The sequence below is a fragment of the Notolepis coatsorum genome (assembly GCF_963971535.1).
Source record: "Notolepis coatsorum genome assembly, chromosome: 5".
NCBI classification, from domain to species: Eukaryota; Metazoa; Chordata; class Actinopteri; order Aulopiformes; family Paralepididae; genus Notolepis; species Notolepis coatsorum.
Genome location: NC_140169.1, coordinates 137709386 through 137729355, shown reverse-complemented (window position 1 = coordinate 137729355; position 19970 = coordinate 137709386). Strand labels below are relative to the sequence as shown.

The following is a 19970-nucleotide window of genomic DNA, read 5'->3' as shown; positions in this document are numbered from 1 at the left end:
ATGTTCTGGAGGGTGGGAAGCCCCCCTCTAATTGTGCGTTCGGCTGAACGTGTCACTCTTTGTAGTCTGCTACGGTCTTGTGCAGTGCTATTCCCAAACCAGGAGGTGATGTTGCCGGTCAGGATGCTCTCTATTGTACATGAGTAGAAGTTCCTAAGGATCTTCTGACTGACTTGGAACTTCCTTAGGCGCCTGAGGAAGTAGAGGCGTTGTCGTGCCTTCTTCACAACACTGTCAATGTGTGTGGTCCATGTCAAGTCCTCGGATATGTGGGCTCCGAGGTACTTGAAACTGTTCACTCTCTCAACTGGTGCCCCGTCGATGCTGAGGGGGCTGTAGTCCTTGACCCCCGACCTCCTGAAGTCCACAATCATCTCTTTTGTTTTGCTGACGTTCAGGGAGAGGCAGTTCTCCTGACACCACTGTGACAGGTTCTCTACCTCTTCCAGGTAGGCCCTTTCGTCGTTGGCAGAGATCAGGCCCACCACTACTGTGTCATCAGCAAATTTGATGATGGTGTTGTTGTTCCGCTGTGCTACGCAGTCATGTGTGTACAGGGAGTAGAGGAGGGGGCTCAGAACACAGCCCTGGGGGGCCCCTATGTTGAGCGTGATGGATGAGGAGGTGCAGTTGCCGGCTCTTACCACCTGGGGTCTGCCCGTCAGGAAGTCCAGGACCCACTGGCACAGGTCATAGTTCAAGCCCAGGTCCCTGAGCTTGGCTATGAGTTTGGAGGGGACTATGGTATTGAATGCTGAGCTGTAGTCGATGAACAGCATTCTTACATAGTTCCCCTGCCTCTTGTCCAGATGTGATGCTGCTGTGTGCAGCACATGGGCTATGGCGTCCTCCGTGGACCTGTTGGGGCGATATGCAAATTGCAGAGGGTCCAGGTTGATGGGGAGGGAGGAACAGATGTAGCCCTTCACTAGCTTCTCAAAGCACTTCATGGCTATGGAGGTGAGGGCTACAGGGCGGTAGTCGTTGAGGCAAGCGGGCGTAGATTTTTTGGGTACAGGGATGATGGTGGACTTCTTCAGACAGGTGGGGATGACGGCCTGTTCCAAGGACAGGTTGAAGATGTCAGTGAATACCGGGGCCAGTTGGTCGGCACAGACTTTTAGGACGCGGCCGGGGATGCCGTCCGGTCCTGCTGCCTTCCTGATATCCACTTTTTTAAAGATCCGTCTCACCTCATGCTCTGTTACCCTGAACACTGAGTCTCCATCAGCAGACCCCCCCCCCCCCCATTGCCGTGGTTTGTAGGCTGGTGTTGTTATTCACAGCCTCAAACCTCGCATAGAAGGAGTTGAGATCATTTGCTAAGGAGATGTCACTGTTCAGTTTGAGGGGGGTTCCTTTGTAGTCTGTCATTGTTCTGAGGCCCTGCCACATGCCTCTAGAGTCAGCCTGTTCAAACTGAAGTTCAACTTTATCCCTGTAACGCCGTTTTGCCTCTATTACTGTTCTCCTGACGTTGTATCTTGCCATCTTGTGTTCTTCCATGTTGCCTGTCACCAGCCCGGTGTTGTATGCTGATGTGCGCACTTTCAGAGCCTCACGGACGGATTTGTCTACCCAGGGCTTTTGATTTGGGTAGATATTAATTTTGGTGGAGGGGATTATTACTTCTACCTGAGTACAGACATAGTCAATCACCGTTTCGGTGTATTCGTTAATATTGGCTGTGTTATCACGGAATACACTCCATTCTGTGCTTCCCAGCACTGCTTGGAGTGACTCCACTGACGTCACGGCCCAACGCTTAACCTCTCGCGAGACCACCGGCGTTCGCTTGAGACTCTGTTTGTACTTAGGCAAAAGAAAAATGGCGGCGTGATCGCTTTTACCGAATGGACTAAGAGCCTGTGACTTGTACCCATTCTTAAATTGCGAGTATACATGGTCTAATATGTTCTCGCCTCTGGTGGGACAGGTCACATGCTGATAGAAATTCGGCAGCACCTTTTTAAGACGCGCGCTGTTGAAATCCCCCAAGACCAAAATGGCAGCGTCAACATTAGCTGCCTGGAGTTTGTTTACCTCGTCGTGAAGTTTTGAAAGTGCGACCCCAGTGTTCGCGTGTGGTGGAATGTACACTCCGATGAGGATGATGGACGTTAACTCTCTTGGGAGGAAGAAGGGTCGACATTTTATCGTGATAAACTCCAGGTCTGGGGAGCAGTGGTTAGACAGTTCCTTTGTGTTGCCTAAATCGCACCACTCCTTGTTTATCATGAAGGCAATGCCGCCTCCTCTCGTCTTTAGTGACTCTTCTGCCGTCCGGTCTTTGCGGAGAACGAAGAAATGGTCTGCCGGTTCTATTGCGTGATTCGGGACATCTGGACTCAGCCAAGTTTCTGTGAAACAGAGGACGTTACAATCCCGAATGTCCCTCTGGAATTGGATCCTTGCTCTGATGTCGTCCAATTTGTTTCCTATCGATTGCACATTGGCCAACAATATGCTGGGCAATGTGGTTCTGTGTCGTTTGGACCTCAGTCTGTTCCGGACCCCGGCTCTCTTTCCTCGTCTTCGCGGCGGCTTCTGGTGGTCTTGGCCATGGCCGGCATAACAAAGGATCTCGGCGGGCCATTTCTGCTGTTCAGCGATCCGATCCAGAGAGCAATCCAAACGGTAAGTTTTTCTTAATCCAATGTCAATGATTGACTGACGGTCATACACATATAATGCACCAACAGTTGGTGCAAATAAAACTCCTAATACTATAAAAATTAACAAAATAAAGCACAGTCTCGTCGGAGCGATCAGAAAGGCAGCCATCAGAGCAGCGCCAGTTAGGTCTTAGTCTCTGAATGCTACGCAAAGTGGGTGACACAATTTGGAAATGCACAAACACGAACAGCCGATTTAATCTTTTTAAATAACGCTAAGCTAGCTGTGCAACAAACTTTCCGAGGTAACCGTTAGCAAAGAGGCTGAATACAGGAGGACTTTAGCTCTCCGTGCTCCACAGGTAACCGTTAGCAAAGAGGCTGAATACAGGAGGACTTTAGCTCTCCGTGCTCCACAGGTAACAGTTAGCAAAGAGGCTGAATACAGGAGGACTTTAGCTCTCCGTGCTCCACGGGTAACAGTTAGCAAAGAGGCTGAATACAGGAGGACTTTAGCTCTCCGTGCTCCACGGGTAACAGTTAGCAAAGAGGCTGAATACAGGAGGACTTTAGCTCTCCGTGCTCCACGGGTAACAGTTAGCAAAGAGGCTGAATACAGGAGGACTTTAGCTCTCCGTGCTCCACGGGTAACAGTTAGCAAAGAGGCTGAATACAGGAGGACTTTAGCTCTCCGTGCTCCACAGGTAACGGTTAGCAAAGAGGCTGAATACAGGAGGACTTTAGCTCTCCACGCTCCACAGGTAACCGTTAGCAAAGAGGCTGAATACAGGAGGACTTTAGCTCTCCGTGCTCCACAGGTAACCTTTAGCAAAGAGGCTGAATATAGGAGGCCGTTAGCTCTCCGTGCTCCACAGGTAACCATTGTTGTCGTCGTGCAACACCTTGCAGGATTTCAGAGCGATGTTTCAGAGTGAGATTTGGTGGTAACCAAATAAAATTATTTACAAATAAAAAATCAAGCACCCTCAAAAACCACTAGTAGAGTTCGGTTGAAACAGTGAGTAAGTAATCGATTACTCACGCACATCCCTAATTGGCGTTTCTCTCGCCTTTCGGGCAAGCTTGTATGGATGGATATCTTCTCAGTGCAACCGTGATAAAACACTTGTGTGGATGGAGATAGTTTTTGTTTAAGAAATCTGTTAAGAATCTTTTGTTATTCATGTGGACAAGGTCCAAGAGAGGCTTCTGAGGTGAAGAGAGCTTAGGGATGGAGACAGTGTAGAAAGGCATAGAGAAGAGGGGGGGGGGGGAATAACTTTCCATCCAAAAGTTGCAAGGATTTCCAGAAAGTTGGCAAAGGAAAATGCAAATCAATGTTTGTTTCCATCAATTGTTTGTATGAAGCTTACATGATTACATAATTGAAAGAGTGCCATCCAAAGATGGATAGTTTACATTTACAGTATATCTATTCCATCATTTAATAATATATGGCATTTATGACATGCTAATGTTTATGTTAGTTTACATATAGTGTGTGGTGTTTACGTTCACTGGCTCTCTGGCGGAGCAGAAGCATGTGACCGAAATGTCTGCTGTTTCCATTCAGGTTTGTGCGAATAAAATGTTTGCACTAAAAAAACAGGTTGTTTGTTCAATTCCAGACAGCGGTACCTCCGGCTCGGTCAGTCGTCCCATACGAACACAATTGGCAGTGTTCACACTCAAGAGAGCTACACTCGCTTCAGAGAGACACACGAATCAAGCTTCGGGGTTCTTGACCTGGCATTCCATGCAACAAAGGGAATGGCTCCCTCCTACCTCCGGTCAATGGTCTCTAACTACACACCCTCAAGACCCCTACGCAGGGCTCAATGCTAACTTTTTTTCCCCAAGGAGCACATGTGCTCCTAAATGAAAAGATTTAGGAGCACACAAAAGACATTTAGGAGCACAGTGAAAATCCTCAGAGTAACAGAGTTTATTACAAACTATTTATTACATGCATATTATACTGTGCGTGCGTGTGCATACTAAGGGACAAACATCTGTGCAATAGCACATACCACCAAAATCACACATTTGCCCATGCCTACTAGACGCAAAGGATATCGGTTGTCAAGCTGCTTTACTAGATTTACTTTACTAAAATTACTAGACCATTTAAGAGAAACTAGGGGGACTAAGGGGCAGACTAGAAGGGGCAGACTAGAAGGAACAGACTAGAAGGAACATACTAGAAGGAACATACTGGAAGGAACAGACTAGAAGGGGCAGATTAGAAGGGACAGACTAGAAGGAACAGACTAGAAGGGGCAGACTAGAAGGGACAGACTAGAAGACCCACGCCCGGCTCCCTGTAGAGGCCCCTCTACCAGGTAGACCCAGGACCAGCTCCCTGTAGAGGCCCCTCTACCAGGTAGACCCACGCACGGCTCCCTGTAGAGGCCCCTCTACCAGGTAGACCAAGGACCAGCTCCCTGTAGAGGCCCCTCTACCAGGTAGACCCAGGACCAGCTCCCTGTAGAGGCCCCTCTACCAGGTAGACCCAGGACCAGCTCCCTGTAGAGGCCCCTCTACCAGGTAGACCCAGGACCAGCTCCCTGTAGAGGCCCCTCTACCAGGTAGACCCACGCACGGCTCCCTGTAGAGGCCCCTCTACCAGGTAGACCAAGGACCAGCTCCCTGTAGAGGCCCCTCTACCAGGTAGACCCAGGACCAGCTCCCTGTAGAGGCCCCTCTACCAGGTAGACCCAGGACCAGCTCCCTGTAGAGGCCCCTCTACCAGGTAGACCCAGGACTAGCTCCCTGTAGAGGACCCTCTACCAGGTAGACCCACGCCCGGCTCCCTGTAGAAGCCCCTCTACCAGGTAGACCCAGGACCAGCTCCCTGTAGAGGCCCCTCTACCAGGTAGACCCACGCACGGCTCCCTGTAGAGGCCCCTCTACCAGGTAGACCAAGGACCAGCTCCCTGTAGAGGCCCCTCTACCAGGTAGACCCACGCCCGGCTCCCTGTAGAGGCCCCTCTACCAGGTAGACCCACGCACGGCTCCCTGTAGAGGCCCCTCTACCAGGTAGACCCAGGACTAGCTCCCTGTAGAGGCCCCTCTACCAGGTAGACCCACGCCCGGCTCCCTGTAGAGGCCCCTCTACCAGGTAGACCCACGCCCGGCTCCCTGTAGAGGCCCCTCTACCAGGTAGACCCAGGACTAGCTCCCTGTAGAGGCCCCTCTACCAGGTAGACCCAGGACCAGCTCCCTGTAGAGGCCCCTCTACCAGGTAGACCCACGCCCGGCTCCCTGTAGAGAACCCTCTACCAGGTAGACCCACGCCCGGCTCCCTGTAGAGGCCCCTCTACCAGGTAGACCCACGCCCGGCTCCCTGTAGAGGCCCCTCTACCAGGTAGAGAAGCTGAGTTATTCATGAGGCTCCACCAGGAAACAGATTTTAACGCATGGACACGTGCATCTGGGCATAAGAGGAGGATGAGAAAGAAAAAGAGAGGGAGAGAGAGAGAGGGAGAGATCCCTCACTCAGGCAAAGTGTGAAGCCTTCAGCTGTGTATACATCTTAAATCAGGATTAGTATGAAATAATTCAAACAACCACAATGTTTGAATGTCATTGTTTGACAGGACTTATAGCCACATACAAGCAGGACATACACACGTCTGAAACTGGACGTGCATCAATGCCATTTATTGCAGACAAAGTACGATCACTAAACAGATTTACTACTCACCTATATATCAAGTACTACTCAGAGGAGTACTTTTCCTGATATTTTTGGTTTTTCTACTATGCTACATAACGCTATGTCTGCAATGTTTTCTCTTCCTGTAAAATAAGCGGCCCATGTTGAGCATTTATCTTTAGCCGCCCCAAACGAAAATCTAAAATATTCAAACACACCAAAGCATTCTTGTGGCTTCTCGATAACGGCGGAAATATCTTTGGTAACTAAACTACAGTGTGAAGCCTGTGGACCAAGATGGCGGTGTGAGCACAACGCAAGGCTCGGCGTCCCCCAAGTTTTTGAAAAAATTATTCGCACCAGAACAATTATTTGCACTCGCACAAATGCTCCCAATTACGCAGAACAAAAAGAGAGGTCACTGGAAGCATATACCCCCCCTCGCACATCAAAATGATGCGTCTATACAATCTCCCACAAAATCTATCAAGCTACCTGCCTCCCAATCAAAGGAGGAGGTCGTCGGACTCACGACAACTAGGCCCGAACTGAAAGTGAAATTTAACACACAATTTAACATTGCGGGAGCAGAGAAAACGGCGAAAGCAGACTTTGCGAAGGTTGTTTGAGGTAGGAAACGTATTCAGCTTGTAAGATTATAGAACAATAGATAGACATTTTAATGCCAGAGATATATGGTGCGCAGCCCGTGTGTGTGTGTGTGTGTGTGTGTGTGTGTGTGTGTGTGTGTGTGTGTGTGTGTGTGTGTGTGTGTCAGTTTTTCACACAACTTGACATTAACATTGACATTAACATTGACATTAGCTAGCTATATTGGTACAATTTCTGCTGGACCCACCAGGGCCGGCCTACGGGAGCCGGAAAGTTGCCTGACTGATTGATGAGTCAACAGTGGGTTTATGCGGACCGGCCGCACGTAATTTAAATATGCCCCATGTAAGGCACAGCCTGAAAGACAAATCTTTATTTCAGAGTCCCCAAAGACAGTCTGCGGAGTCCTTTTAATGTTTCATATTTTTAGCTGCAAAAGTAATACACTCCCCTTGAGACTGTCACTGTTAATGTTCCTTCCTTCCCTCTCTCTCTCTCTCGCTCTCTCTCTCTCGCTTTCGCTCTCTCTCTCTCTCTCTCTCTCACACACACACACAGACACAAAGAGAGAAAAACAAAGGCCTAACTGTGTGTTCAGACTGCTAGTAGCCAGGGCTGGATGATATGATGAAGACAAATATTAAAATGTTCAGATATATGTTTTCTGAACAAGTCAGCAGGAGGGGTACATCTCTCTGGCAGCTTTGTTCAAAATAGTGTCGATCTTGAGTGTTACACTCTGAGTGCATACTTAGTAGTATAGACATATTCGTATGTTAGTATAAACTTATAGTAGCATAGTAGTAAGTGTTCTGAAGGATCAGATTAAACCGAATATATATATTTATTTATATATATATATTTAATTGTATTTGTATATCCCCTGATATCCCCTGATATCCCCTGTATATTCCTTGTACAATATGCATTGAATATCCCTTCTAGTCTACTGAACATCCCATAATAGTCTCCATTCTACCATTGGACGAGACCTTGGTGCCAGGTCGCCATACCCCTCAGACCAGGTTCAATCGTACCGCTCAACATGTATGGACAAGTCCTAGTTCCGCGTAGGAATATGTCTACCGCACCACTAATGGTACTATTTGTTCATAGTGCGTATATATACTGCGCTATTAAAGTAGAACTTTCTTTTAGTCCAGTTCCTTACCCTCCAACAGAGTGACAGACGCAAAAGCCTCCCCGCGAACCACGTGTGGGCAGTAAGGCCAATTCGGCCCAGTATCGGCATTGAGACATCGTGTATATTAATATTTGAATAGTCATATTTGGCACTATATCGTCGAGTTGGACGTATTCTATTAAGCTAATAATAGTCTATTCATATATAGTGCCTCGTGCGGTAAGAGTTCTATAGTAATCAGCACCCCCATCGTTTCGGGCATCAGCTGGACGCTTATCCAGGGTGGTTGACCCCACGTGAAGCTGCACCCGAGGAGCTCCAGGCCAAAGAGCGAGTGGACCTGTATATTGGATTATTCTACCGACGACGGCTAGCCTTCCCCGGCTTGGATTATGCTTTGAGTACTTTGATTATTCTATGGATAAAGGCCAACACTGCGGTGTGTTGGAAATACCCCCCCCCGGAGAGGACGACAGGTGAGACGGCGCTCCGCACAGTGAGGTCGCCTCACGTCTCTCCGTCGTGGACCGGAGGACGCCGGCCACAGAGGGTCCAACTGCATTCATCTGTGGATCGAGGATCGTTGGGCACCGTGTCGCACAACTGTGGACTCTCCCAAGATACCCTCGGCCAGACGGGATCCAGCCAGTGACTCTCTAACCCCCCCCCCCCCTCCAGCTGTCCTACAAGCAGTCGGAACCTTCCCCTAGTGTATCCAGCTATATAATCATTCAAGTATCATCGCTATTGTTCCCTAAATATTCCAGGTTGTATATTTGCTTCCTGCGCAATCAGAGATTGGACATTCGATATTGATCTACCTACGAATACTCATTTGCCATAAAAGTGCATACTATTTCAAATCATAAATGTAATTAAGTGATCGTTGTACATACCTTTTGCTATGTATTAAAACTCAAACTTTCGATTTGGTACATTTGTGTTGGATCCGTTTATCAGGTGGGAGTGTTCAACATATTCATACCTAGTACTGGGTGGCCAGAGTCTAAAGTACAAGAGGTAGTGGTAGTAAGTATCATATCTAACCATACAGTCAGGGAATTGTACCCCTCAGTTACAATTGGTCCTTCGAGCCGGAGGGTAATCAGTGTAATATTAATATAGTGTTATTAATATTAAAATGGCCTATGATGAACACTCCACGAAACGATCCTCCTAACCAACAACGCCCGCGGCGCAAACGACAGCTCCCTCAGTACCTAGAGGCTTACGCTGTCAGTCAACAACCTAGTCTTCTACCAACAGTAAACGCGGTAAAACTAGAAAGTAAAATTATGTCTAACCCTAACGACCAGGCTACCCCGACCATAGAGGCCCCTATGGGTTCTAATGTAACTGACCAAGCTCACGGTGGGGACCAGGGGGAACCAGACATGACTTTACACCCCGCCAATACCGAAGAAGTAGTCCCCGACGAGTCCCGGGAGGAAGACAACACTACCGAGAGAGAACTCGGCACGGAAGAAGATGAGGAGAGCACCGTGGAGATAGAGCTCCAAGACTCCGCACGGAGTACCCCAAGGGACGGCTCCCCTATACAACCGTCTTCTCCCAGCGAGGCAGAGAGGACACTACAGCAGGCATTCCTCGTCAGCCTGAAAGCCTCTACTGAACGCGATAGACTCCAGGGTGAACGCGATCGATTGCAGATACAGCAACGGAGCGAAGAAGAGCACATACGCCTGGAAATAAGACGCATTCAGATGGAAGAGAATATGGCAAGAGACCGGGCCGACGCCCAGCGCGCCGCCACCGGTGCCCAGAGAGAATCGGATCTCACCAAGCGCGAAGCCGAGCGCGACAGAGCACAAGCGCAACTAATAGAACAGCTGATCAGAAGGACAACACCCCCTCCCTCCACCAGAGGCTCCAGGAACTCGTCTAGACATCACTCCAGGGCGGCATCCCCTAGCCGAGTAAGAGACCCTGAACTTGACCAACAGACGAGGTCTATACCCCCCGCAGACCCCCTTCCCCAACCGGTCCAAGCGAGACCCAGCCACCGGGAAGGAGCAGCATACACTGCGGAGAGGCTAAATCAGAGACTACAAGCCCTGGATGACCTAACGGAAGACGAAGAGGAAGAGGAGGAGAACCACGCCCGACGACAGCACAGTACTCTACCGGACCAGGAGGTCCAGTACAGCCCAGGCTATACCCCCACGGAGCTGCGCTACAGACCCCCGACGCTATTCACGGGTGAGCACGAAGCACGACCCGCACCGAGGAACAGCACCTGGACCAGCGGGCCATGGTACACAGCCGGTACCAGCCCACGCCAAGGAGCAGGAGGAGACTCGCCTAGGAGGCCTCTCCCCCAACGCTCGCCGATGTATCAACAATCCGCGTCATACATTGGCACACCTATGGTACCAGACTTCACCCAGGAGAACCGGGCCCAGTATACGGAGCTCCGCATGTGTCTGGAGACAATGTTGGTGGATGTCATTGATGAACGCCATAAATACGCGATACTACTGAAGCATTTAAAGGTACCCCGCGCGCACAACATAGCGCTCGCCTACGCCACTTCCACGACCCCATACACCGCAGCGCTGGTAGCGTTGGACCAGAGATATGGACGTATATGGGATTACGTGATCCAGGAGATCAGGCACATCGACCGCCTACCCCCAGCAACAGACAATCGAGCACTGGACGACCTGTCCATCAGAGTGCAGTCCCTGGTAGGGATGCTGGGAGCGCAGAGGGAAAAGGGTAGGCATGAACTATACGCCAACTCAAATGTAGAGAGGATCTTGGAGAAGCTACCGCCCGCCCGACAGGAGCGCTTTAGGCGGCAGAGAGACCACCGAGACCCTAATGGCCCCGAACCGAACCTCCTCGATCTAGCCGACTTCCTGGCGAGAGAAGTCAGCAGCTTACGGCTAGATACATTCGGACGGAGCACCCCTGGCTCCAGAGAAGGAACCAGGAGACTAAATGATGGAAGAAGATCGGTGACTGTCATGCACCAATCGGAGTCAGTGCCAAGCAGTAGGAGCCACAGTACCCCCTCAAGAAAGGAGAAGTGGAAGATAGTGTGCCCCTACTGTGAGAAAGAACACTGGCTGTCACAATGTGACTCATTCCCCAAGATGAATGCGGAGGAAGCGAGTCAATGGATAAAGTCCAACAGACGCTGTTTTCGCTGTGCGCGATCACACATGGCAGCCGAATGCCGCTTAAAGAAAAAGTGCAGTCGGTGCGATGGAGCCCATCTGGACATACTCCACGACAGTAACAGACGGCGGCCTCCACCCGCACCATCAAGCAGCAAAGCAAGCGTCATGTACATCGACCCCGCCAGCAGCAGCGGAGCCAGAGTGCTCTTAAAGGTAGTCCGTGTGACATTGAGCTACCAGAATAAAGTCATGGACACTTACGCCGTCCTTGATGAGGGGTCAGAGAAGACCCTTCTGCTCGCGTCCGCTGCGGCCCAGCTAGGGCTGCGGGGGAGCGAAAACCAAATGACAATTCGGACAATAAGAAGAGATTTGAAAACGATAAAGGGCGAGAATGTCTCATTCTCTATCGCAGCAAGCGGCCAGCCCGAGCGACGGTACAGGATTACAGACGCTTTCACCAGCCAAGAAATAGGACTGTCGCGGTACACATACCCCGTAGCCAAGCTGATGGAGAAATATGTACATCTACGCAAGCTACCGATCCCACTCATAGACGGTGCTACCCCGACACTGTTGATAGGCTCCGACCATGCAGACCTCATTGTCCCGATAGACCGGGTTCATACCGGACCCAGAGGCTGTCCTGCAGCAGTCGAGACCCGCCTAGGATGGACTCTCCAAGGCCCACTCGCCAAATCTCTCAACCGAACCACAGCCACTAGCTGTCTCCACTCCCGAGTCACAGAGGGAGACACCGCACTCCTGCAGCATGTAGAGAGGCTATGGACCTTAGAACAAATGCCCTTTAAGAACGAAAAGAAAGACATTCGCTCTAAAGACGACATCTACGACATTAACCTCCTCGAGACGGGAACAAAGAGAGTCCCAGTCAGCGGCGTGTTGAGATACGCCACGCCACTCCTGCGGCGGGAAGGGATGCCTACCTTTCACGCAAAGAAAGACGCCACAGAGCGGTACCTACTAAACACAGAGCGGCGCTTAGCCAAGGACCCCGCCCAAGAAAGTGTATACCGCGCTGAGATTGAGAAGCTCATCACAGCGGGACACGTCACAAAGATTGACATTAAAGAGGCCGACCAGACGACTGAATCGTGGTACGTGCCCCACCACAAGGTTCATCACAACGGCAAAGACCGCATCGTGTTTAACTGCAGCTACCAGATCGGATCCCAAAATCTGAATAAAGAACTATTGCCCGGTCCTACACTCGGCCCCTCCCTACTAGGCGTACTACTCCGCTTCCGCCAGGACAAGGTGGCTATCAGCGGGGATATCAAAGGGATGTTCCTGCAGGTGAGATTAGTAGAGGAGGACAAGCCCCTGTTGCGGTTCCTATGGAGAGAGAGGCCAGGAGATGAGCACCCAGCCATCTACCAATGGGAAGTCCTCCCTTTCGGAACTACATGCAGCCCATGCTGTGCTACATTTGCACTACAGAGACATGTCGCAGAGGACCCAGCAGCGGACGAAGAGGTCCGACACAGTGTGAAGAACAGCTTCTACGTAGATAACTGTCTACAAAGCGTTTCGACCCAGGAAGAAGCCGAGGCTCTCCTACTTAAACTCCGCGCCTCTCTGATCAAAGGCGGCTTTGATCTCAGGCAGTGGGCCAGCAGCGATCCGCACGTACTGCGCAGCCTCTCCTCCGAGGACAAGGCAGCGAGCAGCGAGACCTGGATGGCCACAATCCCAGGAGAAGCCCAAGAGATGACACTAGGACTAGTGTGGCGCTTCAAAACAGATTCGCTCCACTATAGACACAAACCCCTGACCACGGAGCAGGGAAGGTCGACGGCAATACCGACCACCAGACGGAGTGTGTACAGAACACTCGCCCGACAATATGACCCGTTAGGATGTATACTACCGTACACCACCAGGGCAAAGATGATTGTACGAGCATTGTGGGACAAGGACCAGGGCTGGGATGACCCCATTCCCGCACACCTTGCATCCACCTGGAGAGAGTGGGAGATGGAACTCCACTCACTCCCAGGCGTTAATATACGCCGAAGCTACTTCCCACCCACGGTGAGGCCAGAGACATGTAAAATGGATATACACGTCTTCAGTGACGCCTCCGAGGTCGCCTACGGATCAGTAGCCTACTTGCGGGCCCAAGAAGAGGGGGGAGAGATCTACACAGCATTCATCCTCGCCCGCTCGAGAATAGCCCCACGCAAGCAACAGTCTATCCCACGTCTAGAGCTCTGCGCAGCCCTCGCAGGAGCGCATCTAGCCACGCTCATCCAACGTGAGCTCACCATTCCGGTGCATAGAACAACCCTGTGGTCAGATTCCACGACAGTACTCGCCTGGATCAAATCGGATTCATGCAAATACAAAGTCTTCGTGGGAGTCAGAGTCACTGAGATTCAAGAGTTAACCGGAGAGTTAACCGGAGAAGCAAACTGGCGCTATGTTGATACGAAACACAACCCAGCTGACGTCATCACCCGGGGAATGTCCCTAGATGACTTAACCCGTCGTAACATCTACAGTGACGGACCAGCATTCCTCAAGCTCCCGGAAGGAGATTGGCCCACGCCCACCCCGAGGGAAGCAAGTGACAGGGAGGCTGAGAATAAGAAACCTATGTTCTGTGGATTGAGCACTGTTGTCTCCGCAGACCCCAACATAGACGATTGCATTACCATAGAGAGTGCGCAGCAACGGACATTCCTGCGGCACCACCCAGAGATTCAGTCCCCCGCTGATATGTCAGCAGCTGACTACGAGGAAGCAGAACTGCTTCTACTGCAACGAGCCCAGAGAGACTCGTTCCCCGATGAACTAGACTGTCTACAGGGAGGAAAGCCCGTCCCATCAGACAGCAGATTGATTCATCTGGCCCCCGAGAGTGACACACATACCCTCATCAGAGTGGGTGGTCGCCTGCGGAGAGCCCCCAATTTACCGGATGACATTAAGTACCCGATCGTATTGAACAGCCGACACAAGGTCACAGAGCTGATTATAAAGAAATACGACGAGGATGTACACCACGCAGGAGCAGAGAGAGTCTTCGCGGAGATCAGACGTCGTTACTGGATACTTCAAGGAAGAGAGGCGGTGCGACGCTTCCAGCGAACCTGTCTAGACTGCCGAAAGTGGCGCGCGCAGCCCAGCATACCACGGATGGCTGACCTACCTCCATGTCGCCTCCGACTCGGCGACAAGCCATTCCACTCAACAGGCATGGACTGTTTTGGCCCGCTGCACATAAAGAAAGGAAGAGGCACCGAGAAGCGGTGGGGTATTGTATTCAAATGCATGACCACCAGAGCGATACATATCGAGCTCCTTCCGACCATGAGCACAGACTCATTCCTTATGGCCTTCCGAAGATTCACGTCACGGAAAGGAAAACCGTCTACATTATTGTCCGATCACGGGACAAACTTCAAAGGCGGAGAAAGAGAGCTGAGGGAGAGCTTCCAAGCTATGGGCCCAGAACTTAAGACCCACCTCGCTCCAGCCCAGATTGACTTCCAATTCAACCCCCCAAACGCACCCCACTTCGGTGGAACTTGGGAACGAGAAGTACGTTCTATAAAGACAGCCCTGTACGCAGTACTTGGGGCCCAGACTGTGGCGGAAGAAGTCCTAATGACAGTCCTCACGGAGATTGAGGGAGTATTGAACTCAAAGCCCCTCGGTTACGTCTCCAGTGATGTAGCAGATGTCGACCCAGTCACCCCCAACACCCTCCTGATGGGGCGGCTAGATCCCGCGTTACCCCAGACAATGTACCGGCCTGAAGAAGCGAACGGCCGACGAATGTGGAGGTACAGCCAAGTATTAGCCGACAAGTTTTGGAGCAGTTTCCTACTGCACTACCTACCGTCTCTACAGACCCGCCAGAAGTGGGTAAAAGAGAGAGACAATTTGACGGAAGGAACAGTCGTCATGATTATTGACCAGTCACTACCCAGAGCTATGTGGCCGGCTGGCCGCGTAAGCAAAGTGATCACCGGTGCCGATGGCAAGGTCCGAGCAGCTGAAGTACTCGTCCAAGGGCGCATTTACACCCGTCCTGTGGCGAGGCTCATAGAACTGCCCCGACTCCCAGACACAATCGATGATGACCATGACCCTATGACTTTGTGAGTTGACTGACCCTTACAGCGAACCCTTGAGTGGTAGACAGTGCGGTTAATCTGTCTCTGCTTAACTAATTAGGTTGGGACCAATTAGGGGGCGGCTGTTCTGAAGGATCAGATTAAACCGAATATATATATTTATTTATATATATATATTTAATTGTATTTGTATATCCCCTGATATCCCCTGTATATTCCTTGTACAATATGCATTGAATATCCCTTCTAGTCTACTGAACATCCCATAATAGTCTCCATTCTACCATTGGACGAGACCTTGGTGCCAGGTCGCCATACCCCTCAGACCAGGTTCAATCGTACCGCTCAACATGTATGGACAAGTCCTAGTTCCGCGTAGGAATATGTCTACCGCACCACTAATGGTACTATTTGTTCATAGTGCGTATATATACTGCGCTATTAAAGTAGAACTTTCTTTTAGTCCAGTTCCTTACCCTCCAACAGAGTGACAGACGCAAAAGCCTCCCCGCGAACCACGTGTGGGCAGTAAGGCCAATTCGGCCCAGTATCGGCATTGAGACATCGTGTATATTAATATTTGAATAGTCATATTTGGCACTATATCGTCGAGTTGGACGTATTCTATTAAGCTAATAATAGTCTATTCATATATAGTGCCTCGTGCGGTAAGAGTTCTATAGTAATCAGCACCCCCATCGTTTCGGGCATCAGCTGGACGCTTATCCAGGGTGGTTGACCCCACGTGAAGCTGCACCCGAGGAGCTCCAGGCCAAAGAGCGAGTGGACCTGTATATTGGATTATTCTACCGACGACGGCTAGCCTTCCCCGGCTTGGATTATGCTTTGAGTACTTTGATTATTCTATGGATAAAGGCCAACACTGCGGTGTGTTGGAAATACCCCCCCCGGAGAGGACGACAGGTGAGATGGCGCTCCGCACAGTGAGGTCGCCTCACGTCTCTCCGTCGTGGACCGGAGGACGCCGGCCACAGAGGGTCCAACTGCATTCATCTGTGGATCGAGGATCGTTGGGCACCGTGTCGCACAACTGTGGACTCTCCCAAGATACCCTCGGCCAGACGGGATCCAGCCAGTGACTCTCTAACCCCCCCCCCCCCTCCAGCTGTCCTACAAGCAGTCGGAACCTTCCCCTAGTGTATCCAGCTATATAATCATTCAAGTATCATCGCTATTGTTCCCTAAATATTCCAGGTTGTATATTTGCTTCCTGCGCAATCAGAGATTGGACATTCGATATTGATCTACCTACGAATACTCATTTGCCATAAAAGTGCATACTATTTCAAATCATAAATGTAATTAAGTGATCGTTGTACATACCTTTTGCTATGTATTAAAACTCAAACTTTCGATTTGGTACATTTGTGTTGGATCCGTTTATCAGGTGGGAGTGTTCAACATATTCATACCTAGTACTGGGTGGCCAGAGTCTAAAGTACAAGAGGTAGTGGTAGTAAGTATCATATCTAACCATACAGTCAGGGAATTGTACCCCTCAGTTACAGTAAGCATAGTTTATTGGGAAAATTGGGCGGGTTTCAGCTGTCCGTTCATTCCACCATTGTGAAGAAAGGTCAGAGAGAATAGCCTGCTACGCTTTCATTACACCCCCCCCCCCCCCCCCCCCCCCAAGAGCTTGAATAGGAGTGGGTCTCAGGGCGGCCAGAAGATGCAGAGCGTAGGAGTCTTGAGGGTGTGTAGTTAGAGACCATTGACCGAAGGTAGGAGGGAGCCGTTCCCCTCACTGCACGATGTGCCAGGTCAAGGACCAGTGCAGCTCTCTTAACTCATTGACTGCCACGCTGTTTTTCCATCTTTACTCCCTGGCGCCAGCGTTATTGGCCATTTTCACAATGTTTGCGGACCCATCGTATATTCTATATTATAGATATGGATTGGAGACAATAGTATGGCTCATTTGACAGGCACTATTTATACTCCAACAGGGACAAAACAGTTTATTTCTACATACCTTTGTTTGTGCGCTATACCACGGTAAAGATCGCCCCATTTCACAATAATCCAGGCTGGTTTTCTAGATCATGAGATATAGAGTGTTTTGTGCGCAAATGCGCAAATCTCGCAGCTGCTCGCCTGAAACCTATATTATTGCCAGGTCAAAGGTAAACACGACCATATGTTTCTTCACAAAGCCGACGCTGCGATCATTACAAAAGCCTTTTTTATGATGGGGTTCGGTAAAATAGACGTAAAATAGACGTTACCTTTGTCAGCAGGTACTCCACTCTCGCTCCAAGTGTCTTGGATCATAACAGGATCAATACATATAACGTTAGGTGGCCCTCGAGGCTAGTCCGTTGTCTTCTTACATTGCAGGCTACTATCGTGTGCTGGGGCCAGACTATACCACGGAGCCGCATAGGTTTCCTCATCGGCCGGTTTGACTATAGTCTTTTTATGATTTACCAGAAGTGCTGAGTCCAACATAGTCTGGTGAAAACGCACCTTATCATCCATAATCATCATCCATATCATCCGTTTTGTCTTCTTCTTCATAATATCAAATAGGTTGCTCTAGGCGATCGCCATTGTCAAACGTTAGATGGCTGTAGTTTGCTCACTGCTGCTCACTCCCTAGTGCTTTGGTTGCTCTCACTGCGGCGTGGGGTGACCCCACACTAAACTGGCCCATGCCGTTCATAAGGTAGGCGATACTGCCACCTGTCGGGATTCAATCGTCATTGCAATTATAACGTAGCCAGAGGTCCCAGGCACACTCACAAAGGCCTGCGCGAGTGTTTAGAATAATAATAATCAAAAAAAAGGAAAAAGGAACGAAAAAATGAGATATCTCGTTATTGGCGCTCTAGCGTTGGCTCTCAGAAACGAGATATCTCATTTTTGGCGCTCAATGAGTTAAGAAGTGGGGTGGCGTGGGCTGACGTTGGTAGATTGGAGATCAGTTGGCGGAATTGCTAAGGGTCTGAACACAGAAATAAGCACTGTGTTGTCACCAGTAAGGCTGATATTTTCTGGTGAAATAAGCACTGTGTTGTGTTGTCACCAGTAAGGCTGATATTTTCTGGTGAAATAAGCACTGTGTTGTGTTGTCACCAGTAAGGCTGATATTTTCTGGTGAAATAAGCACTGTGTTCAGTACGGCTGATCTGTTTGATATGACAAGGTCCCAAAGGGAATTAGATTCACATCCGCAGACAGACCACTGACTGCTTTCATCTATTTTCATAACCATTGTAGTTGTGTCACTGCGTTTATATAGCACTTTTTAGATACTCAAAGCACTTTACAACGTAGGGTGGAAATTGCCTCCTACGCAGGGTGAATGGCTGCCATACACTGGCACCAGCCACCAGGCACACAACACACTATACAACGGCTGAAAGGCTCGGGAGACGAGGATGATGGATATCAGCCAATTAAGGGGGAGGGATGATTAGGTGGCCTTGCTGTGAGAGGCCCGATAGGGAATTTGACCAGGAACGTCGGGGGAACCCCCTACTCTTTGTGATAGAGGCTGTAGAGAGGAAGTCTCTCAGACCTGAGAAATGTCACTATGCGACTAAGTGCCACAGATGTCGCAGAGGTAATGATTGGGCTTGAGGACAATGAGGCTGTTGAATCACACAACCTGGAATCTGTTCCAACAACACAAAGACGAATGTGTTTTCAGTGGAAGCTGGCAAGGCAACATTTCTATTGTCCAGTATGTCCACTTAGGGCTGGGCGATATAACGATAACGATAAATATCGCGATATATTTTAATAATCGATATCGAATATCGAAATTAAAAAAAAAATCGAAAAATCGTTTTTTTTTTTTTTTTTTTTACCTGCAACAGGCCAGTTTTAAAACCAGATACAGTGGACAGACTTGTCTTTCTTGCCTGCAACTTAAAGTAATGGCTTTGCTTGTCCAAATGACAATACTGACCAAATTCAGATTTCTTTTTCTCTTGTCCATTTATTTTGTTTGCTTTCTAATTTAAAATACATTTTGAAACCGTCTGTACACAGTAGGCTATGTGTGCTAGCAGAACTAGACTCCAGTCACGAGTGACAGTGCACATGTGCGGTGGTTTGTCCACCAAAAAAGCGCCAAAAGATCGAAAATAAACGAGCAGAGCCAGAACTGTTCAACTCCTCTGGAGCCACAGCCAGCAGAGAAGCCGGTTTACTTTAGCTTTTAAACCAGCTGCAGCCTGAGAACTGGAGTGTGAGGGGATGTAACACTAAAGATGGCGGCAATGACAAAGAATTGCTGCAAAATAAACATACATCTGTTGTTAAAAAAAAATGTTTTTTTTTTTTTTTTTTTTTTTAATACTTATAACAATTCGATAATTATCGATATCGAGAAATAAAATAAAATTATCATATCGTTATCGCGATATGATTTTTTTCCATATCGCCCAGCCCTATGTCCACTCTTGAAAGATTATAAGAGAAAGAGAGAGGAGAGAAAGATCGTCATGCACCTGTGTGTTTCAAACTCCTAAGGCCTAACAAAAATAATGGGTTGGTTCCGGTTGCCGACCGACCCTGCTGATTTAGGTGCGACCCAATTTATTTTATGAGTTAAATTTTTTTAAATTAAATAAATAAAATTAAAAATTAAAAATTAAATTTTACAATAAAGTTTTATAAAAATCTTAGTCAAACCTTTAGTATTATGGATATTAAACA

At 49.2% G+C, this 19970-nt stretch overlaps 1 protein-coding gene across 1 annotated transcript in view; it reads right to left on the bottom strand.

The window, feature by feature from the left end:
- Window positions 1–19970, bottom strand: part of tulp4a (TUB like protein 4a) — a 113659-nt gene that overhangs the window by 84401 nt on the left and 9288 nt on the right. The gene's annotated exons all lie outside the window — the stretch shown is intronic.